Genomic DNA, 27,585 nt, shown 5'->3' with positions numbered 1-27,585 from the left:
TCCCAGGTAGGTGTGGTCATACTTCTTCTTGGCTCATCAGATTCTCCACAGATGTCCATGGTTGTAGTGACAGCACCAGGTCTAGCTTTCTCATTAATTCTCTTTCAACCTTATAATTATCATGTATATATGAAGCTGCATGCAGTGTTACATCCTACCATATCATTTCTAGGTGCCAGACACCTAATTTCTATCTTTTTTTGTCTCCACTGAGAATGTGTCTCTCTCTCCATTTCCTTAGGGATGCTCGGAACTGATTGTCCCCAAACCTGGAGAAGATTCAAATATAAGTAAAGCTTTTTGCAGACTAAATCTTGTGGTGGCCTTTTGGGATGTTTCTCCCCGTCTTCCCAACCTCCTTCACTCCCTTCACTCTGCCTAGCAAAGTTGGCAGACAGACTGAAATGCTCGTGCTTCAAGCCATTCCTGTGCGAAGCCTGGCACCTTTGGTCAAATGTCTGAGGAAAAGCGGGTTTGAAGGAAGATGCTTGTCTGTGAACCGGCAGGGGCAGACAGACGGTTCTTCCGACCGCTTCTGGGGCGGTAAGCTCCAGCGGAAGGAAGGAAGATTGAGGGCAGACGGTGGCATTGTTGAGGTCTTGAGATGCCACACGGCAATTCACGAAAGCGGGTCTTTCTAAACCCAAATGTCTAAACCTCCCTGAAATAACTCCAGGATGCATTTTTCCCCTGTTTAGATAACATAGCACAAGAATTTCTGTGTATTTGCCTACCAATTCCTCTGGCACAGCATGAAGCAAATGGCTACCTACACCTCCCTGGCGATTTGCAAGGCCACTTAGTTTTAAAATACAGCTAAGAGCAGCACCACCAATCTTAAATTAACCTTCCCGGTGGGGGAAGAGTCTTGAATTGATCCTTATCTACTTCACTGGGTCTTGTGCTGACAGTCAGGTTTGCTGTTCTCACCACTGCTGAAGTGTTCTGCTCTTTACTGGGTGTACTGTGAACAAACCACCAGTCCGGACCTTTCTGATATGGCTGTTGTGATTTGTCTTATCTTTATTTGCTCCTCAAGCCACTTTGGTAGGGCTGAAGAAACCATCTCCTGCAGAAACTTTGAACTCTGGATGAGCAACTAGAAAATACCTTTATTATCAGGGAAGAAGGGCTTAGGCTGCAGCTGGGCTCCAGCTGAAGCGCATGCGAACGGCAGGGACCTGCGCAGGAAGCTGCTGAGAGAGTGGCTGGTGTTGAGGCTGTTCGGGAATTCGTAGAGATGGGTTAAATGGTAGACTCAGCTTCACTAATGAATCGCCTCGCTCGGGCTACAGAGAGTTTTGGTTATGGGTGTCTTTGAGAGCATAGAAGAAAAGAAAATGTCATCTCACACTTGCAGCTAATACAGTGATTCCTACTTGGGATAGTGGAAGAACTCCCCTGCACGATTACAATAAAAATGTTTATATGCATTGCTCCTGTTATTACAGATTAATTAGCTACCGAAGGGAGAAAGTGCTACAAAGGTATAATTCAGATTTCTGCACAGTTGTGCTTTGTGGCAATGGTCAGCAAAATTAAGATGATATCAGTCCACGTAACATTTCACAAAATAATAGCTTGAGCTTGCAGACTGTGCACATGCTTAGTGTAAGAATCTGAATAGCCCCTGCTTGCTCAGTGTGATTACTGATGTGCTTAAAGTTAAGCATGCATGAAAGTCTTTGCAGGACCCGGGATGCAAAACACAAATAACTTTTCCCCTCGATATACTTCCAGTAGGTAAATAACTAAAAAAAAAAAAATTGCACAAAACTAAACTTCAGATTTCTACAAAGGCCATGTCTCCATCTGCCTTTGATGGCGCAAAATGCGGTGTCTGTCTTTAAAAAACAGACAGGAGTGATAACAAGCTAATATGCAAATTGCATTATACACGAGGATGTTTTCTTAATTTGCGTATAAAGCTCATTTCGGATTCCAATACGCGTACGAGCTATAATCTATATAATTTCCCTCAGCACACGCTTGAGACCTCACCAGCGATGGGAGAAACAATCCTCTCGAACGCCCTTTTCCTTGCCCACCCCGGGGGGGAGCAGCAGCGCCGGGGTGGCCGGAGGCGGTGGTCGGGCTCCGGGCCGGGTTTCGGGGTGTGGGTGGGAGGGGAGGGGGGGCGGCTGGGGGTGGGGGAAGCCCTGGTCCCTCGGTGGGAATTACCCAGCTCCCCGTCCCTCTCCCAGCCCCGCCGCGGCAACATTTATTGCAAAAGCAGGAAATTGCTTATTACTAAACTAGCTGGCAAGGGAGCGGGAGCCGATGCTGTTCCACACTGGCACAGCACTTGCTTAGCTGCGGCTTCGCCTGCCTCTCCTTGTTCCGCTCTTTCTTCTTCTTCTTCCCCCTCTTTCTCTCCTCTCTCCCTCTCTCGCCTCTTCTTTTTTTCATTTTGGCTTCTATTCAAATGTGGGTCAGGGGTGAGCGGCTCCCAACGTCACAAGCTTGCAAGATGGCGCTGGGAGGAAGGCTGTGAGATGAGGAACAGGCTGGTATAAACCGAGAGGACAGGAGAGGGAGAGGAGGAGAGGGGAAGGGGAAGAAAAGCTGCTGCTCCAGATGCACTAAGAAGGTAACGCGGCGCGGGCGGGGGCGCGGGTCCCGCGGGGCGGCCGGGCGCTGCCGGGAGCCCACCCCGCTGCCCCGCTCTTTATGCGCAGCCCCGGTCATCTGCCCCTCGGTGCGGGTCCGCTCGGCAGAGCCGCCGGGGGGGCGGGGGTGTCCCCTTGTTCCCTGCCCTGGGCAGCCGTGCCCGGCACCGGCGGCGGTTCCATTGAAAAAAACAGGGATCGTTTTCTTTTCCCTCTTGCCCCCCTCTCTCCGTGCCCCGGGCCCCCTCCCCTCGCTCGCCCGGCGCGCTGCCCCCTTGCCTTCGGGGCCGGGGCGTGCACAGGGTGCATTCGCCACCGTGCCTGCCTGGGGATTGCAGACGTTGGCTATTTGGTTGAAGCGGCTGGAAACTTTCCCCCTCCTCCCGTGCCGTTTGCGTGCGCCGGGGCTGTGCGTGCCCCTTCCCGGCGGCGGCGGGGTCGGGCCGGGGGCCGCAGCTGCTGCCGCCGGGGCCGGCGGCGTGGTGGCGACCGGCGGGGCGGGCGGGCAGCCCCGGCGCAGCAGCCTTCTCCCCGTCCCCGCTCGCCCCTGCAAGTCAGACGAATTTTTTTTATATTTCTTTTTTCTCCCCCGAAAGGAGGGAGCGGAGCCTCGGGGTGCCGGGGGGGCGTGTTCGTGCAGGGGATCCGGCCGCATTGTGGAGGAGCGGGCAGGGAAGGGGCTCCCGGGACGTGCATCGCCTCCTTGCCCCCCGCAGTCCATCCGCGGGGCTGCAAGGCGACGAGCCAGGCCGGCATCCCCCCGCCCCAGCGCCGGCCCCTGCCCCACCGGGCACCCCCTGCCCTACCGGGACCGCGGTGAACTTTTGCCCCGGGCCTCCCCCGCCGCCCCGGTCCCCGCCGCCCCCCTCGGCCGTTCGGGATGGCGGAGGGAAGGACCCGCCGGCTCCGCTCGCCCTGCCCGTCGCCGCGGGGCTCTGGCTTTTGTTACGGCACGGTCTGGGATGCGATGGAGGGAGCGCAGGATCGCGCCCCCTCCCGCGGCCGGGGGCTCGCCGGACCCTGCCCGCCCGGCTTTGTGCCCCCGCAGGAAACGCGCGCTCCCCGGCCGCGCCGCCCGGCGCAGAGCTGTCCACCCGCCGAAAAAAGAAATAACGCGGTTGTCCGTGCCGGCTGGCAGCGCTGCCGCCGAGCCGCGCACCGCTGCAGCGCCGGGAGCCGGCGGGGCTGATCGCCGCCCGCGGCTCCCGGTGCCGGGCGAGCGGCGCCGCCGAGCCGGGCCGGGCTCCTCGTCCCCAGGCGCGACGGTGCCGGTGCCGGCCGGGCGGCGGGGGCAGCCGGGCTTTTTTGTTTATCTGGTTGCATTTAAAAGCCGAGCCGGCGGGGGAGGGGGGGTGGGCGGTGTGCGCGGCCCCCCGCGCGGTGCGGTGCCGTGCCCGCAGCGCCCTGCCCGCTCCCGGCCCCTTTTGTACGGGGCGGGAGCCGCGGGAGAAGTCAATTATTGACTTCAGCCGGCCCGGCCCGGCCCGGGGCTCCCGGCGTCCCCCCCCCGCCCCCGTTATCGCGGCCGCCAGCCGCGCTCCGCCCGGCCCCGCGCCCGCGTGTCCGCGCCGGCCGCCCGCGGCTCCCAACTTTCCGCCTCCGCGAAGCCGGGCCGGTGCGGGCAGCGGGCGGGGGGCCACCTTCAGCCGAATGGGTGAGTTCGATGCGAAAGCCGGTGTTACCGAAATCACCCTGGATGCTACTCAGCTGCTAGAATAAATCCGAGAGAGCAGACAGAAACCAGTTAGGAAGAGCATCAAAATTACATTCTGCTAATAAACTGTCCTTTGACCAAAACTGGTTTAAATTTGTTGCGGAATGCTGTTTATATTTGAATGGCTCCCATGTTTTTCCACAAATTAAAGGGGGAAACAATATGCAATAGTCACTTTCATTGGAAAATGTCAGAACTATGAGCAGATGTTTGCTGTGCTTGATAAATACAATGTATAAACAAGAAGTATTTCAAGATGACTTATTACTATTTTTTACGACTTAGAACTATTGTATCTACTACAGCAGCTCTGGAGAGAAAGGTGTAAATGACTCCTTAGGATTTCACAGCAAATCTACATGGAGAAAATGGCACGTGGAAAGAAAATTGATTTGTTTCCACAACTGCAAGTGGCCTTCTTTTTGCTCCTTTTCATTAGCAATCTAATCCTAAAAGCATTAGGAGCAATTGTTTGCAGTGGTGCCTCACATTCTAGGTCTAATTATTTAAATCAGTTTAACTTTTGGTGGTTGACCCGTTAGGTCAAATCTGCGTGCCCTCTGTTATATTTATTTTAAATAAAAAAAAAACAGGAGGGGTCTTCAAACTTGCCACCTGCTACTGACATATCGTTTTAGCTCTGGAGGAGATCAGGATTAAGAATAAGCAACCTCTTACATTTGTTACTTTCCATTCTAACATGGGTAAGGAAACCCCGCATACGTGCCTTGTTCTTTTGCGGCTAAAATCCATTGCCTGATCATGGCAGACTCGTGTGGCCGCAGGGGTGTAAGCAGGAGGAAGGGGAGAATCCGTGGATATAGCAGGTTTTTCTTATGTCATGCGTCCTAATCTTCGTGAAATGCAGACGAGATGCATATACATAAAAGGGATGATTTTTCAGTGTTTGGGGGAAAAGCCTCTTCCAAGGACGGATCTGGGAGAGCTCTAAATCTTTAATGCATAAAGAAATAGCTCACGTTAGTATTCACATACGTTGCTGGGCAGAATGACTTATGCATGTGTAGATAGTAATAAGTATCGCAAGATGCTTGAAGCACTTGCTCTCACATGATACGCTGTGGTGTCAGTGCGGAATTGTTTGGCAGAAGCCAATGTGTGACAAGGGGTGGGGGAGAGAGAGGGAGAGAAAGAGGAGGTTAGAGGCCTTATTCCAGGAGGGTACGTGTTCCATTTGTGTTGATTAGTCATTTAAAGCAACTAGAACACAACCTAATGCTAATCCCCTTGGCAGCGTAATGGATTGAAACTCCCTGAAACAGCCACCACATCCCAAAATTGGTGGTCACAGCATGAAATCTGAAGTTGTGAACAGCAAACCTTGCAATGGAAGTTCTCATTTTCTAGCATCTTTACAGCCCGCAGTAATGAAGAACTGTCAGACATAAACTGTATGTTGTGCATTCCTTTGACCTTGTACAGAAAATAGTACGTGGCTGTTCTTTGAGCTCCTGCCACCTTCTTTGATGGTAGCTGTAGGGAAATAGGATAATGTTTGAAAATGGAGGTGCTTTTGCCTTCATATCAGAACTCCTGTTTGTGCTGACTGCAGCGTTTTACCCTCTTGTCCAGTCTGGTGAACGTACTGGAGCTTGATAGGCAGAAGGTATTGGTATGACGGGCTTGTCACGTCTTCTCTACAGAACACCAAGTTTCCCATCCCCTAAGCAAATTTGACTGATAAAGTGTATGAACAAAACTGCAGTTTCTGACAGCATCCGGGGAAGAACGTTGCCAGAAGTGGCATTTCAGTGCAGCAGCAGATGTGGTCTCGGAATGGGAGAAGGCAGAAATCGCATCTGCGACATAGCCGTGCCATTGGCTGTGTTGTGACAGGCAAAGCTCCATGGGAAGGGGGACCGTTTCAGCATCAGCGGACATGCCTGCCCTGCTGGGCTGGGAGAAAAATTAACAGGGCTCAGCTGTGGGACTGCAACATCAGAGTGTCGACCCAGCCATAAGCAGGAGAATATCTTTTAAAAAATAAAGATGACTTCTCCTTTGGCCTGGCGTGGATTGAACACCAGCGATTAAACCAGTAGGGCTGCTTAAATTGGTTTTTATCTTGCTGTAGTATCGAAAGCACGGACAATACATTGCAATGCAGAGTTCAGTCTGCTGTGCTGTAGCTCATTGGCAAAGCAACTGCATCGGTTTGTTGAGGGTTTTTTAATCAGCTGTGACGGTGTGCTTACCCCTCTCAAAAGCAGATGAAGCAACATTAAAAAAAAGTGCTCCTGAGAGTTGTATTTTTTTGTTCAGTTAGCATCTCCAGGTTCCAACAGGACGCCAATTTTAAGCTGGGTTTCGTTCCTTGAAGTGCACACGTATTACAAGCTAGCTGTCCAAACTTGTAAGTTACTCACGATTCTTGTTTGTAATTCCTGGAAAGAAAATTCACCCTCTGGTGCTGGCTCCCACAAAACAAGGAAGAAATGAAACAGTGAGGTCAGTCCTGAATTTTAAGCTGATATAAAAGGGATTGCAAGGAGGAGACGACGACACTGCAAGAGCTGTACCTGCTGTAAGTGACAGGTGGGAGAAATTTTGTTCTTTTTCATCTCTGTTTGGATGACAGCCCAGCGCTGGCCACAAACTGCAATCCAGGATTAATCCTCACATAGTGTTTTCTTTCTATATATCAGGTTTCTCATTTTGTTAATAAGCACAGCCTAGCGTGCACTTCAGGTCAGCTGTTCTGGAGTGGAAGCAACAGGGTTTTGCATTATTGACGCGATGGCTCTCATGCTGTCCTAGAGCCCGTATTGTTTGACCGGGGCAGGGCGGAGGGTGATCCTTGTAATCACAAATCCCAAACAGGGATTGTAGTTACTGATTTTACTTAATGGAAAGGGGTGGGGAATCTAGTTTATCCAGGATTACATGTGTACTGTATCACATATTCTGATGCGCACGATGCAGATTTAGAGGGGCTGAAGAGAGATCTTTTAAACTGAAAACCTCCAGCAGGTGTTTGGAAATGGACCTGTTGTGGGAAACTTCCTTCAGCGCTGGCTCTCTTGCTCATGTAGAAAAGACAAAACCGCCCCGTTCTCCTCCAGAAAGTGTCCGAAGACACGCTTTGACACACTGACAGCTAAGCCGGGAGAGGAAGGGTCATAGTCTGCTGAAGAGTTTAGAGAAGTGCAGGGAGTCTCCTGCTCAAAACTGTCATCAGGGGCTGTTGTCCCAGTAAAAATGGCCCTGAAAACAGGGTGTTTTCTTGCCTCTGTTGCTAAATGTTCTGAGAGATGGATGCAGGAACAAGGAACCAACTCCCTCTTGTTCTTCCAGCTTTAGCTACTGGATGGAGAACTTGCGATGTTGTCCTGGCCCGGGGTCTGGGGGGCAGGCGGAGGGCGTTCCACGTCAGTACGCTGGCCTGAGGCATTCGCCGTCCTTCTGTCTCTTGGGCCAAGGAAGAGGGGGTTGCTTTCAATAATACATCAGTCTGCCCTATCCACTCCCTCCCCCCACTGAACCAAACACTACGCAAGATAAAATCGTCTTCACATCAGTCTTTTGCCATGAGTTTTAAGAGAGATACACGCCTGACTGGCCGGGGGGGCAGCCTCATGTGGTAAACAACCTTGCTCCGCTCCTCGTGCTGGGCTGGTCCCATTCATTCCTGGACGGGTTTACGATGACAGGGGTGTACAGCAGATTCCTTCCCCCAAATGTGTGCTCGTTTCCCGTTGTATAAAGGGCCATTCAGCGTGCGGATTCAGTTTTCCAGGAGTCCCATAAAGACGCTGCCATGTAGGACTCCACTTACTGCGATTCCGTCTGCTGTCAAGATGCCACCAGCCAGTTTGACAGTTTGGAAATCTTTTCTCTTGTCCGATAAAGAACAGAACAGAGTAATTTGCATTGCCAATTTTAACTGAGAATTGAAATCAGCCGACAAGAAAGCTTATTTTAAAGCTTGCTTGTTTGTCTGTGTGGTAGTAACTCTCCAGTGGAAAGACTGGATCTCACTGGTTTGTACCTATTAGAACATGCTGATGTGCAACTAAAAATAACTTTAAAGTAGGTTTGGTATTATTTTCTCTTAGGCAGGCGGACAGGGTTTAACACATTCAAGCTATGATTTAACATGCAAATCAGAAACAAAATTAATTTGCTATGTTACTGTTTCTGAGAAATGTATCAGACAGCTTCTTAAATAAACTTAAATTCAACGAAATGCTAAACCTGAGTATTTTGAAGTGTTAAATAAAAATATTTGGAAAATATTTTCTTATCAAAATACTTTCTGATGACCTCCTGAGGTCCCTTCCAGTGTGACTTACTCTGTGAATCTTATTCAGCTCCATTTTAAATGCAAAGCAAAGGAAATGTTCTTTGGGCAAAAGAGAATAGATTATTTTCTAGTTACGCTGCTCTTTTATGAGTTCAGAACTGGTAGATATTAGTCTTTAACACCTAGGTTTAATTTGGAGGGAAGTAAGCTTTCCTGCCCTTCTGCTTCTCTCCAAATCTGAATTGCTTTCTCCAGTCTGAAAGAACTAGTTATCGAACTAAAACTGAAAAAAACATCCTCTGTCCCTTTACAAGAGGCTCCTGATGCAGAATGTTAGTTAACTGCCCAGGACTGGATGAAACAATAAAGTAGAGGCTTTCTCTGTTTAGGGACTTCACTAGCAAACACATACAATTGAAGACTGATTTTTTTTTTTTAAAAAAGACCTATTTAAAAGAGGCTTCGCAATTATGCCAGTGTATAGTGAGACTTGAAGTTGTGCTGGTTTTATTTAATGTTGTTTCCCCTACACCAGGAAGGGTGAGGTGCTTTGTTATTCCTAGTTTCTGTTTACCCCCATAAAGTGTTCAGAATGGTCCTCGTGTGGAACTTTTTGCACATCCTGGGTCCTTGAAAAAGGCTCTTTGTTCATTTTCTAGGCTGTTCAGATGCTCTTTGATAATGTGATATTAGTGACACGATTATGCCCAGTCTGCAAAGAAAAATGTGGGTGTCCTCCTAGGCAGGAAAAAGGTCTACCAAAGTTGTAGATGGCAGGGAATCCACTAAAATCAATAAATGTGCGTGCACATCTATGAAGTGTACATAGCCAGAACTGTAGTACCAACATGCTCAGTAAAGGAAGTTCTGGCATGAGAGTGAGAGTTGTCTTGTAATTCTTCAGATGCCAGCAGACGGATGTTTGGCTGAGCGTGTTTTAAAAGAAACGCAGCTTAAAACTCAAAAAGTTTTACCCAGAAAACTCGGTTGGAAGTGCTTACTCTTACGAACTGGTGCAGTGGTCGAGTGTATGCATGCACTCAGTTCTTCTGGATGAGCTCGCCGTCTAGGGAAGTCCAGGTTCAGTTGCTGTTGCTGATTTAAGTTTTCCATGCTAGGGTCATGAAGGAAGTGAAGCAACTTAAGTTTTCTTCGTCTTTAGTGTGTGGAGAATACAATGTCCTTGGTTTATCTTGTGTATTTATCTTATAAATGCTCATCATATTTAAATGTTTGCTCAATGGGACCCTGACCTTAACAGGGGCCTGTAAATGCTGTCATCAGACACATAATTCTAGTAAAGCTTCAAAATGGTAAAGTTGCCAAAGGACTAACGCTATAGCGTTATGCAAAACCCACGGCGGGGGAGGAAGACTAGAGAAGATTGCTCTCCACTCCTTCAGAAATGTTACGTTTCTTGGTCTCCACTGTACTTTATCAAACAAAGCTTTCAAAATTGTAACAAAAATTGAAACATGCCAGCTATAAAAATTATTCACTTTTTGCTACAGCACTGAAAATATTAACAAGACTATATTCCCCTGCAGTGAACACTGGCGTTTTTTGGAAGGTCTGTTTTGCACTGCCAGTCTCTTCCCGGGAATAAATAAATGCCTTTAAATAATCCCTTTCAGGATGCGCAGAGCAGCAGCTTGTATTTTTTGCCCTTTCCTCCCTGGGCTGCGTGGTGCGGTGCCAGCGTAGCGCATGACACAACAGTCTTGGAAATTCTTGGAAAAGCACTTCCGTTTGCTCCAGGTAAAAACCGTGTTGGCAGCAAAACTGACTCTGCTGTTTACAAGCTGGCAGCATTTGTAACTGAACTCCAAGAAAAGTAGTTTAATGTATGCGGTTCTGCATACCCATCCGAGATGCAGAGGTGTTTGAGACCGCTGGTCTGTTGTTATGGGTGGCACCTCTGGAGAAGGAATGTCTCGAGTATTTCCCCAAGCGTGGACCTCTTTTTAGCAGTTGTAGTCAGCTGGCTTATCCCAGTTGTGCTGGGTCTCCCAGTTTCGGGTTGCTACTCCTAACTGATGGGTTTAATTGCTGTAGTGATATTCCTTAGCTCCCGAGTGAGGGAAAAAGTGACCTGAGTGTGGAGAGAGGACTATAAGCCATTATCCTAATGACAGTCTCTATTTTGGTGGCTAGAACAAAGAGTTGAGTATGAGAATTTGTTTGCCACCAATTTGTTGTTTGATGCTGGAAGAATCCTGTAATCTGCTTGTACCTCTCTATCTCTACGTGTGTAAGGGCATGACATTTTGAAGATGGGCTGAATTTCCATTAGCGTTTAATGAACAATAAATAACAGTAGTAGCCACTATTGTCTAATACTTCACTCTGTTAATGGTGCAAAAAGATTTCAAACTGAACGCTGTACTAATAATTCAGTGTCTTCTAAGTGGAACCAAATGCAGAGAAAACCAGTACATTGGGTAGTGCTGTAGTGCTGGAAATCATGCTGTTATTTAAAGCTGCATGGAGATGTAACTACAGAGGACAGTCATGGAAGCAACATATATTTTAAGGGTCCTGCTGGAACAATGATCATTGGAGTACGGAATTAAAATATTTGCCTATCCAGCAGAGATCCTTTCCACCCAAGGATCTCAAAATGCTTTAATAATTAGTAATCTGTGACTTACAGCTGTGTCTCTGGCATCTTCATATAGCCTTTTTTGAGATGTTTCTATGGTTTTCTGAAAGCTGCACAAGGGTTTTTCCCTAACAAACAGAACCCATGGCCATGGCCAAACAGACCAGCTTCAACTCCCAGCAGATGCAAATGACTGATTAAGCATCCCAGTTTCTCTCTTTCACTTGTAATAAATAAACAAAATCTCCCTCTCCCTTCCAAATTTTGAGAGGTTCATATGAAATGGGACCTGGACTACATGACGCCAGCTGTACCGTTTCAAAAGACTTATCAGTAGTTTTCTACCTAATACCCAGAGCAGCTAATACCGAATGCCAGAGGCTTGGGATGTTCCCCATCCGTGAACTGGTTGGACAAGAAAGGGGGAAAGGAGTCCTGGTGAGTCCAGGCAAGTTTCCATGTGCATTATTCACTCTGCCATTACTCAGAATATTTGCCTATTTGTGCTTGCTTCCTCTGCGGTTACTCATGGACCCATGCTACCTCTGTGTTTGTATAAAACACTGTGGGTTGCACACCCACCAAAAAGCAAAAAAACAACCCCAAAGCACACCCACACAGCCCCCCTAGCCTTCTGGGAGCAAAAGCAAAGCACGTCCCCTTTTGAGATGGGGGAGAAGCTGCTTTGTTACAATGGCTTTGACCATCAAAAGTGGTGAGTGGGAGGGCATCTGACAGCATTAGCTGTGTCCGTTGACCGGCTGGGGTCACGTTTTTGTAAGTGAGAAGGTAGCAGCTGTCCTTTGTGGCATGCGGGACGCGGCATTTCAGGGGAACCTGCAGGTTTTTTTTCCGTAAGAACTGCTCCGTGCTGTGCCATGTTGCAGTCCCACCCCTCCCTCTTCTGTGCCTCGGGACGGGGAAGGGGCTGGGTGCCCATCAGGAACGCTCGCACTGGCACAGGGAAAGCAAATCTGCCTCCGCTCAGCTTACACATTGCTGGAGACCAATCAGTCAAGTTTGTTGCTTTAATTTTGTTTTCGGTTCCCAGTTTTTTAAATCTTCAGGGAAGAAAGGATGGCAGCATCTCAAGAGAAGTCAGTGTAATGCCAGGATGTTGGGTTTCTGTAATTCAGTGCCTGTCTTACTATTTTTTAACAAAAAGCTTGAAATTAAAGTGGAGAGGCACTATGAACACGGTGGTTTTGCAATAAAAGAAAAAAATGAACAGCGCTAACTGGTTGTTGGTCAGATCACAGTCTTCAGAGGAAACTGTCTCTAATAGGTGTCATTGTAAGGGTAATGCTGCACTTGGCACAAAAAATTAGATTTAATGCCATACATAGAGATAAAGCACATTGCAGCTGACAATATACTTCCAGACCATGTCCCTTGCTAAGGAGCTTGCAATGCAAGGCACAAATAGGTGCAGTGTAGAGAACCGACTGGGGGGGGTCAGATTCTGCAAACGCTTACTCAGGCGCTTTGCTTGAACTCGGTGTGACTGCTGGGGTAAGAGCTTTCACAATCCAGCCCGAGGAGTGGGGCTGGGGCCTTGTGGCTGTTGGGTAAAGCAGAACTGCTCGGGGGTTTTATTTATTTTTCAAGTGCCTGGTGAGTCAGGCCTTAAGTAAAAGCCCACTTCCGACCCCGACTTGCATGCTTGTTTATTTGCTGTAATCACCTGTAACCTAGAATTGCAAAACTCCTGTGGATACGCTAGTGATGCCTTTGCAAAGTTTCCCTAGCAAAAATTCAACCGGAATGTAAAAGCACATGCTTTTTTCAAAATGCTTAGCTATGAAGTTCAGTCCTGCCAGCCTGGTGGGCTCAGAACACCTTGGAAAAGTTCAGAGGACCACATCCAATCCTACGGGTCCAATTTCCCAGGCTGATCTGTTGCCTGAACTCTTTGAAGGGAGCGGAGCACCTGCAAATCCCCTTCTGGGGATTCCCTCAAAATGTGGGGAAGCCTCCAACAGGTGTGTGGAGCTGGCACGGCCTTGGTCCAAGGTGGGGAGAGGTGTGTCTGGGACACGTCTGAACCCGTGCTTGGGCTGCAGCGCGGAATCGAAGAGGCTGTGAGCGGTAGCTGTTCCCAGCTCCTCTCATTCCTCTGAGCGCAGGGGAGGGATGCTGACCTTCACTGGGCAGAGTTCCGTAAGCCATTCCCCGCGTTCTGCAGCCCGTTAGGAGGCAGGCAGCGGGCAAGGGAGTTGCAGCTGCTTGTCCCCGCTCTGAGAGGCAGTGGGTTGGCTGCTGGGGCAGATGCTGACTAATTGTGTCAGGAAAGAAGTGGGAGGTGATAGAGCTGATTCAGATCCCTGGTTTTAAAATCCTGAGCCTGGCTGAGTGAATGCCTGATTAATGTATTTTCTTCTCAGATTCATTTGCTTTGAGGTCGCAGTTCAGAGGCTCAAGAGAAAACAGGCAAGGCATTACGAGTCTCGCTGGATGTGTGTCAGGTGCTCACTGCCGCGGTGCTCTCCGTGCAAAAGGCTGTAACACGGTGAAGTCCCAGACAGACTGTGGCACCACCGTGCCAGAGAAGGCTCTGGTTGGGATGTCTGCGTGGGCAGGGTGTTCCATCTTTCTTTTTCTTAGGAGGCAGTTCATTGGCTGAGATTAAGAAGTTATTCCTTCTCATGGGTCATCGGATCTTCTTCATAAGACCTTTCTGGTCTTAGGGGTCTTATGGGTCTGGTCTTATCTTAAGGGATAAACAAAGCGTTTCTTTTGCTTTCGTTGAAAAGAGTGTAAGCGCTTCATCTGAAAAGCACGGAAGGAAAGAAAAGCACGATTATTCATATGAAGTCAGCCTCTACAGTGAATGACTGAACAAAAAAAGTCCAACTGGAAGAGTACATCAGTTCTGCTGAGGGCAACAGACTTTTTAATTCTGTTCATCCCCAGAAGTCTTAAAGAAAAATACATTTTCTCCCTCCTCCTCCTACTTGTCAGAGGATTTGGCAGAAAGAAAAATACCTCATTCTCAATCTAGTTTTTAGAATGTATTTGCTCTTTAAGAACAAGTCAACACAGTAATCCTGTTTCATGTTAACCACTATGAAATATGGTGTTAAGTTTTTAGTCCTACAGTGTCACGAAATGGGATTTAACATTTTTTTTCTTGAGTATAGAAGAGTTTAGGAGCAGGATTTAAAAAAAAAATAATCCTTGCAATCCTCTCTCTGAGTCTATTTCCACAGACTAATTTTTCAGTTAATCTCATTTGTCTATTATTGGTGTATGATTTTAACTGCAATAGTCTTTAAATGCAAACTGACACTTCAGATCCCTGTGCTGGCTTCAACTCTTGGTCCGTAGTGTCTGCTTATTTATGCTTTGGTTATCTAAGCTGTTGGGTTCTGCTTCCTCCAGAATCCTCCGTTGTGCACATACTTGCCTTTTCCAACCATTTCTACATATCTACCCTATCGCTGTAGTCTCTTCATTCTCTGGGCTGTACTTATTCCTATCTGTTTTCTCTGTCTCCTTCCGCACAAACTTCGCACCATGTTTTGGGCTGTCCTGCACCAATGTAAGAGTAATTTCTTCACTTCAAGCTACTCAGGAACTTCAGAGAGTCACCGAATAGGGTTACTTCCATGCAAGTGTTGGTGTAGCATTTGTTTGTGCATGAAGACTCTTTTTAGAGTAAGATCTGTGTTTCAAAACTCTCTGCAAACGTCCTTCCTATTACAATAGTTGAAGATCACTTGGCACAAATCTGTTTTTCCCCTGACTTGTATGAACTGATATCCCAGTAAATAAGAAAGTATCATTGTGGCTGCTTTTAGGGACAGGGAAAAAGAGGAACATCTACTGTGACTTGCAGGAAAATCTTCTGGCTGTTCTACTGACAATGTTCTTCTGCTTCCCTTAGTATACTTCTTAATGTTTGGTTAATTCTTCTGGAGCAGAAGAGTCATATGATAAAGTTCTAAGGAATATTCCAAAAGAGACAAGCTTGAATGTGTTGCTGCTTTGTCTTGCTAGATACCAGTGGTTAGATTGAAGCCTCTGGTTGTACAATTCCCACTTGTTCTTAACCTCAAACCTCCAGCCTATGTCAAAGTCTTGCTTTGCAGAACTGCATGCCCCTATGTCTAGGGAAAACTTGTGACTGGTGGAAGGTTTGCTATCAAATGCTCTCAAATCCTGTTGAAATCAGTAGGTTGAAGGTGCTCATCGCTAAGATCAGGCCCAGCAGCTAAGATGCAATTTGCAGATCAAATTCCTCCTGCAGTTGGGTCACAGAGCCTTGGAGGGAAGCAGTAGATAGTCTCATTCCCCGCCATGGACTTGAGAAGGTCTTGAGCCTTGTCATTAAATCGATCATTATTTATTATACACACACACATATGCACTCTTTCTCTAATTTAAATATATGTGAATAATACCAGACATGAGCGTTCCTGTGTGGAATAACTGAATTCAGTTACACTTGGCGTTCAGTTACAATAGGAAAAAATGGGGTTTGGTACTTAGTGCTGAATAGCAGAGGCCAACTCATAAAGTTTTTCTGTTGCAAAAATGCTGTGTCTGAATTTCTTAAATAGTGTGTGTCTATAATAGGCCCAGAGACACGACAGCACATGTGGAGCACATGAAGGGGAAGACACAGGACATGAATTTTTCTGCAGGTTTTAACAAAGCCAGAATCTTCTGTGCCCTCTCTCTCCTCTGCCACACAGAACAAAAGCCCCAGGGCATTTGTTTCTAAAGTCATCTGAGAGCTGCCAGCACAAAATGAAAGCCCCAAGGGTTTATCCAGTCATCGAAGGGGCATCCACAGCCTATAAATGTGAAAATGCAACTGAGCTGCACTTTGAAAGTAAGAGGACAGTGGCCTGGCACTGTCACTGGGGAGTCACTGAACAGTCAAGACTGACACAATGTGGAACTCGTGAACTTGTGCCCAAACAGGTAATTAGTTTAAACAGTATGTGACTTACTGCATGCTGGTGGCTGCTGGGCCCCACATCCCGAATGTTCCTCTACCACCTTCTCTGTTTCTGTGCATAAGTCAGCTCCCCTTTGGGAGGGGAAGGACACCTGATGTGGCACAAAGCCTGCCAGAAAATCCCAAAGTCATGCTTCATTTCAGACGTGGGCATGTGGGATGCCTGGCTCACACAAGTTACGCGAGTTTTCCTCTGCTGTCTTTTAAGAGGGACTGCCTGGAGGCAAGGGTCTGCGCGGCCTGTGTGAGGAGCAGCCGGAGTCTGCTCCTGGTTTTGGCTCCACCGTGCAGATACGCAAGCTTTGGAAGGGAGTGATGTTTCTGCTTTCCCTGGAGGCCTCAGCATGCGGCTTGCCCTGAGCGAGCGGGCAGAAAGCACTGTAGGAGGGAGCTGGAGGGCAGCGTGGGCACCGAAGGGGTTCTTGCCCCAGCCCTTGGCTGTCTGAACACCCGGCAGGCAGAGCTGCTGCATGGCCACCGGCACGGACACTTGCACCTGATGTGTGGGAGTTACTTGGCACCTTGTGGATGTAGTTTCCCATTGATTTTTGGTGGAATTGATTTATAGAGCTATTTAATGGAATTGATTCTTTTTACAACTTTTTTTCCCCTCTTAAAGACTGATTGTTTTTGTTGAGTGATGGCTACGAGTTTGTGTTTATGTATTAATATGCTCATGTGCCCGCAGTCCCAACCGTGTTCTTTCTACTCACACTGCAAAAGAAAGTCTCAATCTCAAATGCCATCTTAAATTTTAATATTATATTTGATGTATGACCTGGAATAAATTAAACGTGCTGGAACTTGCAAGCTGAAATCCTAGTGGTGGGTATAACCACAAAGCAGTGTTCTATTAAGCCAAGGACTGTCGAGAATGTCTGTTGTGGTTGTGTCTGGGTTACGAGTGGCTCCCTTTGGTTTAGTGTAGGTGGATATTTTTATTCTGCCTGGCTCATGAACAAGGGGATGAAAATTCAGAATTTACCTGTGAGAAGTGTAAGACTGCCGAGTTTTCCTTTACAAGCCCATAGGTGGGAACCACATTTTTATCCTAAACCCAGTATTTTTATTGCACTTAATGTTCTTTCGTTGACTGTCACTCCAAAGTGGCTTGCATTAAGAAAATACAATATTCCATACCTGGAGGAATATTATGGGAAACTGTGAATGTCATAATTCTCTGTTATTGTTTTGCACTTCGCAGGTCAGTTCTGTCAGTAAGTTTAACTTGCAAACTTGTGTTGTGGTTTTGGGCTTCTTTCTTTTTTCCTTCCTTTCTGTCTGTCTTCTTTCAAGAAGCACCAAAATAAATGTGGGCAGGATCCTAGCTCTGGGTGGGACTCCTGAGCAGATATTATGCCACCCAAATTTCCAGATCAGAGAGACTTAAACATGTGTGCAGAGGGCTTGGCTTCCGGCTAACAACCGCCCGTCAGGACACAATGAAATAAATAATCTCTCAAATAGCCAGCACCCAAGTCATACAAGGTATTAGTAATCCAAAAGTACCCCCTTGAATGGCAATGTGAAACAAACAGGACATTAGCCGTCACAGTTGTTCTGTGTGATCCCTGTGTGAGATTTAGCTCAGCAATTTGGCAGCTGTATGGAGCACTAACTGGAGCTTCCAAGTGGTGGTCTGATGTAGCCCGAAGCGCAGTACATTCGGGTAATCTAGTTATCGCCAGAGAAGTGGCAGAGAGGGAGTCAGCACTAGTCAACATCCTATTTGAATAGAAAAGCTCTCAGCTTCATGACTGCTTATCAAAACTTCCACCCTTGGCCAGCTATAATCTGTAGCCATCTAAAAACTGTTGAGAATCCAGCAGGGCCCCCTACTGTGCATTTAACTTACACTGTGAGTTTAACAGGATGGCCAAGAATAATATCATTAGTATGCTGAATGTGCAACTGCTGAAGAAGTGGGTCGTAGATGTGAACAAAGCTTAGCAGGAAAACCGTAGATGGTACGTGCATGATGCAGAGCAGATAATAGCAGTTTATCTGGTTGTCTTATATCTACAACTCTAAATCCCACATACCATTAATTTTGGAAAAGGACTCCAAATGTAAGCAAATTGCTCTGACCCAGATTTTAAACTGGTAAAGGAACTGGAATTCGCATGCAAGATAATATGGGCCCTTTTGCAAAACATGGTATTTAAATGTAGCTTGCTTAGAGAGGCTTTCAACAACAATCAGCCTTCGCCATGTGTCCCAGAAGACAGCGAAGACTTTATTCAACGTCTTAGTGACCCTAAATAGCAGTCTTTGAGAGGGAAAACTATATCATTACTTTGTAAATTAAACCTGCAGCAGTTGAATTATACTGTAGTTTTACAGAGGTGTTTTATATACCGCAGCCACATTGTAAACTAGATTTTGTTTGCTTGGAATTATGCTAGTGATTTGTAGTCTGTCTCTGACAGACGTGTGTGTGTCTCTCTCTCTAACCATCACATGCCCTAAGCAATTATGCGGAGTTAACAAAACCTAGAGAAGGCAACTGCTCTTATCTGGCTTGCCCCATGCCAAGTCTTTGCCTTCCAGTCTCTGCTGGGAAATAGTAGAAATTCCAGGCATTCTTTGGAAGGGAGAGGGTTAAGTTTAAAGAAAAGGGTATCTTGTCTTTCACCACTACTGGGGTGGAAAGATTTTAACTGTGCTTGCTCCCTAGAGGTGCTTTGTTATGGGTGTGATGATATGGCCTTGGCACGTCCTTGTGGGATAGACTGGACATTAAGGATCCGTACTGCCAAGGTTCTTCCTTGTTGTATGGCCAGATTCTGGCATTGTGATTCTCAGGAATCAGAAGAAGCATTTACATGAGAATAAGAGATTTCATAGTTGATGTTATGTAAATTGGTCTATAGCAAAGTCCTTATACAAAAGCATTGTTTGGCTTAGGGACTGCAGAGCCCTAAGGCTGTCACTGCGTTCTGGACAAGCACAATCTCTTCCCTGAGGAATGTCACCATCTAAATGGACAGCACAGGCAAAAGGTGAGAAAGGAAGCAGAGACACGAAGAGAAGCATTATTCAGCCAAGGTGGTGTGACGGATGGAGAGAACTAGGAGGAGAACCTAAATTCCTTCAGTTCCAGTTTACTTTGCTACCAGAACAGACTACTGTTATTATAGCACTCTTTTTTGCATCCTTACTCTTCCAACTAAATTAACTTTCCTTGCCTCGAGCACTGACACAGTTCCTGTATGGTCTTCTGGTGTATTTTAGCTCTTGCAGAGAATTGGAACAAGAAGCACACAAACAAGTTACTGCCCACTGACTGATCATTGCCTCACTCTGTATGTGAGGCTTTAGCTCATGGCAGTGAGAGGTAACAGATGAAACACCTTTGTGCACAGGACAAAACCAGACACACAGGCAGAAGTCGCTTCTGGATTTGCACAGCTACACATCAGTCTTGCTAGCTCTGGAGATGCCCACCTTCTCTTTCGCTCTCTGGGTTCCTGGCGCTGTGCACAGGCGGCGTGAGGCTGGGCAGTGCTAGTGCCACGTCATTCTGCGCCGTTTTGGGCACGTGCATCTTACCTGGACCGTGTCCGAGCTGTATCCGGCTCTCCCATTAGGTCATAATGGTGTGAGTTGCTCTTGACTGTGTAACTTTAAAAGAACAGCATCCAAATCCGACCAGACTTAGTCTGACCTCTGGCCACCTACTCTCGGAACACAGAACGGACTCCATTTTTATGAGTCTCCTTAAGACAAAGTGGCAGTAAGAGGAAACGAATGCAACTTCTTACTGCGCTGTACTCTGCCCCGGCTCCATAGGATGGTTTTATCAGAAAGCTCTGTGGTTGCCCACTCTAGTCTCGTTAGCTTGCCTTACTCAGAGTTTGAGGGACTGTATTTCTGTAGCGCTTGGACTCAGAAAGCTCCGAGATGGAAACAAATATTCCTGCTCAAGAAGATGGTAAACAGGACCAAACAGTTACTTACTCTTTGTGTGTTGCCTTGGTAAATTTAAAGACTTCCGTGTATTAAATGATGCAATAGCAAATTCCTTATAAAAAATAAAATGCCTGTAATCAGATAATGGTTGCTCTGGTGCTGGCGGTAACATGGCATTGAATATCTCTTGGTTTGGCCTCCACAGTTCAGGGGTGAGGGGAACTGGAACGGTGTTTACTGAGCCAATAAACTTCTCACTAAACATAATTCATGGGCTCTAGCTGGCTAATAACCAGGACTTCAATGCTCTAACAGTTGGCCCCATACATTTTAAAACAAAGCTTTATTTGAAGTGAAAACTTTAAGAAAAATAAACTTTAGGAGTTAGTGGCCTCTAATATTATCCGCCTCCACAGGCCGTGAGATATCTCATAACTAGAGAGTGCACTTTCAGATGTTTCTATTGCAGTGTTTTTGACTAATGCTGAAAGACTGTTTGCTCCAGAGATTGCCTCAGCATCATTTTTTGTTTGTTGTTTTCAAACTTACAAGAATCCATATGTTTCTTTTAAAATAGAATTGTGAAGGCATCTTCTTCCCCTATTTATGTTTAAAAGGAGTTTCTGCTGACCATTTGAGTGCTCTAGGCAGTCAGCATGTCTTCAGCTGTAAGAACAAGGTGAAGACTGGAAACAAGGCTTACTCTCTTTAAGATGGAATTTTAAAAATTATTTCCATAACCTTCCTTACAGTCCTAGTTTTTCTATGGAGAGGAGAGATCTTCGTCTGAACAGGTTTATTTAAACACTTGCTAGATTATGTAGCAGGATTTCCCTTCCGCTCCTCATGAATGAAGACCTGTGCTTCTGCAGGTTCGCTCAAGGAGCGCTCCTCCTCAGAGCACTACAGACTTAAGATTTGGATTGGTTTCAGATCCACATCATTTCCCTGTGTGTAGAAGAGTATTCTTGTGTTCTATGTTTGTTTAGTTTCTCATGAATGAAATTTAAATTCTTAAAGAATCCCTAGCAAGTCTCAGAGGGGTGTGGATGAGCGGTGGTTCTGCTCTCTGGTGCACATGTAATTTGCACCGGCAGCAAATTAGTTCATTTTTAAGGACTGAGAATCAGTTAATTTAGATTTCTGCTAATGGTTTTACCTTCTCTGGGACACCTTGCCACTTTGTGCTTCAGTCTCTTCCTTGGATGGACGAAGAAACGCTTGCCTGCCTCCTGTCAGATGCTTTGAAGTCTGTAGATGAAAGATACCATACGAATGCAAAATACTTGCCAGTTAATGTCAGCAAGTCATTTTGCTTGTACCTTGATGGAAAAAGCTTTATTGTAGGCTTACAATTAATGGATCTACATATGCACCAGTAGTTCTTTCCCTTTTACTTAAGTCTTTTGGAGAATTATACTGACTACCTCTCAGAAAGATAGAGGGAGATTAAATAACAAGCAATAAAAGATTATCAGAGGAAATTTCTTGTCATGCAATACCTTGAGGATAATACTGAGTAATATTTTGAAAAGGAAAGAAAATAACAACTGTGTACCCAGTCACAGGGAGTTCCTGCTCTATACTGTCTCATTGACTGTCTTTCACGGTTTATTTTCCGATGCAGAGCTAAGCCTACTTCCATCAATGCATGGAAAAGTTCTATTATTATACACTGATTTGATAAGGTAATAGAATTAGTGTCTTGGTCCGTTGATGCAGACCTCTACCGTACAAAGCCAACAAATCAATTCTTGTATTTTTTACAGTAATAAGTTAAAACAGCGTTATTTGGATACTGCTTGTCTAAACTTAGAGAAGTCATTCAACTGTATCTGTGTTTGCTTATCCACATTATTCTGCTGCTTTTAGAAACCAGCACAAACACACGAGGTAGGTGTAGGCTTTGGATTTCCTGGCTTTTATTGTTTGGTGTGGCAGGGTCTTCCCTGTCAGTCATTTGTGTCTTGTCTGCGTGGCTCTGCCTCCCCTGCAGCAGATGGGCCGTAAGGAAATGAGGGCTCCAGTGGATAAATGCAGCAGTGGCAGCTGCTTCCAAGAAGGGTGTCCATGAAGCAGGTCACAATGGTGTCTGAGTGGCTAATCTGGATGGATATCTACTAGCAATTTCTGCTGACACACAGATTGGGAGACTTGGCATTGAAGGCTAAACTGGCACAAAGCCAAAGTCAACAGAGAGAAGAATTCTCAGGTAGAAAGGCAGGTCTAAGTTTCCCCAGATTAGAGTTGTCTTGGGGAGCTTGGGAGCTGTTTGGCTACAGAGAAGAAGGAAAGAGGCCTTGCCGAATGCCCATTTCAAGTATAAACGCTATCCCAAGCCCCTAGTTCATAGGCTGATACAGGTATTTACTATCCTGCTGGAAGTGGGTTGACTTACTGAAAGGTTGCAGAGAATTGGTTTTTTAGGTAGACTTTGATGCGTTTTGGTTTCTTTTAGCTCTTGGAGGCACAGGTCCTATAGGACAATGACTGATTTAGCCTGATGCTGAGGGATCTATTGAGATCTGTTTGGATTTTTTTTAATATTGCATTTTGTATTAAATTGAGCTGCTGACCACCATTCTGCTCTGTCCCCTGGTTTTGTAACACGTTTACTTGCACGGGAACATCTCGTTTCTTGAACGCGTGAGGACTTGCAGGGTGAGAGTAGAGCCCTGCTCAGCTTCGTTCCCAAATTCTGCAGTGGAACACAGGACCCTCTGAGAATGCACAGGGCCACGTTGTGCTGCTGTGTGTTCCTGGCGTGCTGCTGGCATGACTGTGCAGGGCCAGATATAGACAGAAGGCCATGTGTTACGGGAACTTGCCATCTAACATTCCTCGCTTTCCCCGGTGTGTTCTCCCCCTTCCAGGGTGGAATGCAGTAATTGCCGTACCAGAAAGAAGCCATGATCTGTCTGTCTAGTCTGGCATCCTTTCTCCAAGAGAGGCAAACACCGGATGCTTGAGGGAAAGGTGCAAGAACTCCTTAAAACAAACAACTATGGAATAACTTGCCTATAGAGGAAGTTAGTGGTTGGCTTATGCCCTAAGGCAAGAGAGTTTCTAGCCTTTACAGGAGTGTTCGGTGTAGCTGGGCATTCTCCATCACATACAACATACTTGCACTTGCCGACTCGCTGCCTCTTTGAATTGGGGACCCACAGGTCAGCTGCACCACTGCACGCTGTGTTTGAGTGGTCCCCAGGCTCGAACTTTCGGAGGCACAGGGATAGCAAGGTGTGATATTGCTCCGTCGTGTGTCACTGGTACCGTTGCCTGTAGACCAGCGATCACTCTGGGCAGCTGTCATTCACATCTCTCTGTTTTATTTGCTAGTTTTGATTGTCTGCTGGCTTTTCTCGATTGCCTGTTGTCAGCAGCCCCTGCCTCTTGTGCTAAAGGCATGAATTGTGTTTGCCTGTGTGCTTTTTCTGTAGTGCTCCGTTTTGCATGCCTCTATCCTCTGCTCTTGGTCCCTTCTACCTCTACCTGTACAGAAGTCTTTCTACGCTGTATACGGCTTTGTGCGGCGTCTCAAGTCTTACTTGTGTGTTAGGCCTGATGAATATACTAGACGTTCCTGGTCTTCCAGTAGCTCTTGCTGGAGAGGATCCTGGAAGACTGTGTTCAGGCGATATTACCAAATGACAGGATTTAATCTGTTCAGTAAAGTATGATCTGAGCTCTTCCCTACTCCTCCCTTCTAAACACAAGAGCAGAAGGGTTGGCTCCATTGGTGCTCAATCAAGGCCACCAGTAACGGACCACTGAAACTCTATTGCGAGTCAAGAACTACTATCTAGTTCCTTCCCTCCTGGTGTTCTCCAGTGGCTAAATCTTTCATCACAAGCTGCACGTAGGAACAGCATGTCCTACTGCATAGGAACAGCGCTGGTAACTGCTGTGAAATAGCCTCCAGCAACTGAAAACAAGAGGGAGAGAGGCCTGGCTGGAAATAAGACAGACCTGAAGCGATAGCTTCATTCTCTGGTGCTGATGTAGAAGTCGATATTATGCAGGACCTGTGTTCACCTTGGGGACAAGGAAGGCGAGAGTGCTTTTTTAATTATGTATTGCTAATTCTTTCCCAGCCAGCCAGCCTGGGATTTCCTTGCATTCTGAGGCAATGCTTTCATCTGTCTCCTGTTTAACAATCTTGACTTGCTTGAGAAGTTGGTTTTCCTTCTTGTGGAAGATTGCAATGGTGTCAGAGTGTTGTTTACTTAGTATCTATAATAAAAATTCTTTGTCCTTTTTTTCCTTCCTCTCCTACTCAAAAAGCAGTGGCATGGAAAGTAGCATGTATTCCGTGGGGGAAGATCTTTTGGGTTCAGTCTATTTAGTAACCACAGTTACTAGACCACTCTCACTTCAATCAGTTGGTCGGTCTCCCTTGTGCTCACTGGACTTCTATAGTCTATGGTTCTGATTTGCAGCAAGTTTTTCCCAGCAACCCTAGGCAAACCGAAGCAAAGAGGTTAAGTCTCTTTTCCTGAACAGCAGCTAGAAATTTACCATTACTTGCCATTTCTCCTCTGTGAAATTACTTTTGCTGAGCCCTTTTGATGAAAAAACGTTGTCTGTGCAACTAGCTGAATCGTGGTGCTGTATGGCCCTTGACGAAGCCCTAAGAGGTCTGTACTGCTTAGGTGAGCTGGAAACACACCCAGCTGCTTACAAACAGCACAACCATCTCGCTTCTAAAACTTGAGAACTGTCCTCTCTGGTGGGTGGTGAGACTAGTAGCTCATGGAAACGGTGGAGGCCAAATCTAGATGCAGGTCCATAAGCGGACTGTTGCGCAGATGTTGCTGGGGTCTGGTGTCTGTCTTTTCTGTATGTGAAGTAATGCCATGAATGCTTCTTATGTGCTGTTGTCTTTTCCCATTTTTTATGATATCAATGTCCTTTTTCCTTCTGATATTTTCATTCTTAAGCAACACATATGCTCCGGTAGGTTGAAAGAAAAGGCAAATGCAGAGCCAGGGGTAGGGTTTTTTAAATGCAGCTTGAGATTTGCAGGCATGGATACTTAGAAAAATTTAATTTCTAATTTTAGTTAGCTTATTTTTAAGTGGGGAAATGAACATTCTTTAGCATGGAAGTGGGGACACTATGCCACATTCAGCTCCAGCATAGCATGTAACTTCATCCGTCGTTCAACTCACTAATCCCTGCATGGGCACTCTTCAAATTAAAATGCTCTTAATTCAGTAAAATGAGATAAACCAAATTAAAGTCCCTTTTAATACTGAATCAGTGTGTCTGTACAGAAATATAATGTGGTTTAGCTAATTCACTTTAAATTCACAACTTCAGTTAATCTGAATCAAGTTTCCCAAGTCCTGCGTGTAAAGACCTCTTCATTTAGAAAAAGCTGCTCTTGTGGAAAGAGCAATGGACTCAGCCCTGTCCTGAGGCATTCTGGCATGCAGCTAGCTTTTTCAGAGAGTTTCTGGGCATTAGCAAATTGTCTACCACATCCTTTTCTTCTCCTCCCAGAACGCCTCTATGCCACCTTCTAATATTGAGGTTTCTGAGCCACTACTTTGAGTACTTGCTTTGTTTTTATTTGCTGTGCAGCTAAGAAAACAATATTTCAGCAACTTACATCATTTCAGAACAAGGGAAGTCAAAACGCATCCTAAATCCAGCCCTGAACATACCCTTTGATTTGAAAGGCCTGTCCAGTGGACGTTCACTGCCCAGGCCAGATGTGGAGCAGGATGCAGGACGTGGGATCTCTCTACAATAGCAAAGTTTTACGTAATAAAACCCGACTTGTGTTGCATGTAGACAGAAAAGCCAAACCATTAGCACAACTATCTTTTGGGTTGGAACTTAAGCTCAGAGATTTGCTTCTGGAAATACACGCTTTTCTGCTTGGAAATGATCTTACGGTCATGTTACACTTTCCTTCTGAAAGGAGAAACTGGTCACGTGGGTCAAGTATAACCATTTAGGACAAACACGGCCTAATGAAACTTGCTGCATGCCACATGCAAGGAGTGCTGGACCACGCGAACTTTGACTGCAAGTTTCACCCAGTTCTGTTTATTAGACTCAATTTCTGACTCTTGTCCTAATGGGAAATTATTCATAGAATCGTTGTGTTGTCTCATGGGCTGCTGGTTTTGCCAAAAAGTCAGTTGGGGAGGTTCAGTTGGCGTCCTCTAAAATTTTTCAGTTGGAATTTCCAGTACCTTGATCATGTTATAAATAATGGGTAGGAGATAACCGAGCAAAAATTATGGAGTGAAAGCTCCAACTTTGAGTTGGAGTACAGAGGTAGGCAAACAGAGGGGAGGTGGGTTTTCTGTGGATCAGTTGAGGCATTCATGTTCCTTCCACCTGGCAAAGTCATGTCTGACATGCTGAAGTCTTCAGAAGCCCTGAAAGCGTCATGCACTGTGCATGTGTACTATAAATAAGCTTTAAAAAACATAATTTAAAAACACCTCTGGCAAAGCACAGGCTTAACTGAAACTTGCCTGGTGAAGGTTGACTCAGGGGTGTAGGAAGCAGATGGGGAAAGAGCAAGTGGAACGTGCTGTCAGAGAAAAGCCACTTGTTTGTAATTTTCAGGCTGTCCAAGCTCTTGGCATGTCAGCTTTGGGAGATCCCTAGTGACTTTCTGGATATTTGCCCTTGGCATGCATATGTGTGCGTGAACTGAGTATGCAAGTATTAACAAAGCTGCATGAGCAGGTTTAGTCAACCTACTAGAAAAAAGATCAGATATCTTGGAATTATGGTTGATTCTCCAGTTCCAGGAATCCAAATAGCTCCTGCTGACAGTCTCCAATAATTTCAACAAGTCCTCTTAATGAATTTTCATGCGTTCAATCTGCAATTTAGGTAGCTGTATCCCTTTATTTTAAATGGACAATACTTTTGATCTGCACAGAACTAGAGGCTGCTTGGAGAGATGGAGCTCTCTTAGGGTAAAATCCCCTGACGGTATCCGTTTAGGTACATAATCTGCACTGCTGCTGTCTAAAGCAGGGCTGGCTTGCTTGCTTGCTTGTTTTTTAAAGATGTATGAAAACATGATGTGTCTTTGAGTAGGAAAAATAAGTCTTCTACACCAAGGCCTCTTTAGATTGGCTGCTGAGGGGTTAAACACATGGACCAGTTCTGAGGAAGTCTGTTCCAAGGCAGGCATTGAGTGGAATAAGGTTTTGCTGCAGACACATGCTGATGTGCTCGCAGCAAAGATTGCAGGCTTATCAGTAAAGATAAATGTGCAAGGGCTTCCCAAACGGTGTGTCTCTGCCACTTGTTTGGGATCCTTTTTCAGAGACCAGTAGAAAATGCAAGATCTTCTCCAAGATAGATGCTACTTTTTGAGCAGCCAGCAGACTTAGTAGGAACAGAGAGTATGTATTACTGTGTGTTTTGGAACAGGTACAGGAGATACTAGTTTTCCTCATTCGAAATAGTACTTGAGACCTTGCAGTATCATGTGGCGTTGGCTCTTTCCACTCAGTCATCACTCTTCAGCTGAGCGTCCAA

At 46.1% G+C, this 27,585-nt stretch overlaps 1 protein-coding gene across 5 annotated transcripts in view; it reads left to right on the top strand.

Moving 5' to 3' along the window:
* Positions 1 to 2,469: 2,469 nt before the first annotated feature.
* HIC2 (HIC ZBTB transcriptional repressor 2) overlaps positions 2,470 to 27,585 on the top strand; it is a 74,084-nt gene continuing 48,968 nt past the window's right edge. For 3 of the 5 annotated variants that reach the window (XM_063351463.1, XM_063351467.1, XM_063351466.1), the window contains exon 1: positions 2,470 to 2,590. The gene's annotated coding sequence lies outside the window, so the exon portion shown is untranslated. Of the gene's footprint in view, positions 2,591 to 3,937; positions 4,264 to 27,585 lie in introns of those variants that run through there. The other 2 variants (XM_063351464.1, XM_063351469.1) reach the window with 2 other exon arrangements.

The sequence above is a fragment of the Chroicocephalus ridibundus genome, chromosome 13 (genome assembly GCF_963924245.1).
Source record: "Chroicocephalus ridibundus chromosome 13, bChrRid1.1, whole genome shotgun sequence".
Taxonomy (NCBI): domain Eukaryota; kingdom Metazoa; phylum Chordata; class Aves; order Charadriiformes; family Laridae; genus Chroicocephalus; species Chroicocephalus ridibundus.
Note: the sequence above shows the minus strand (reverse complement) of the source record. Positions and strands in the feature narration are given on the sequence as shown.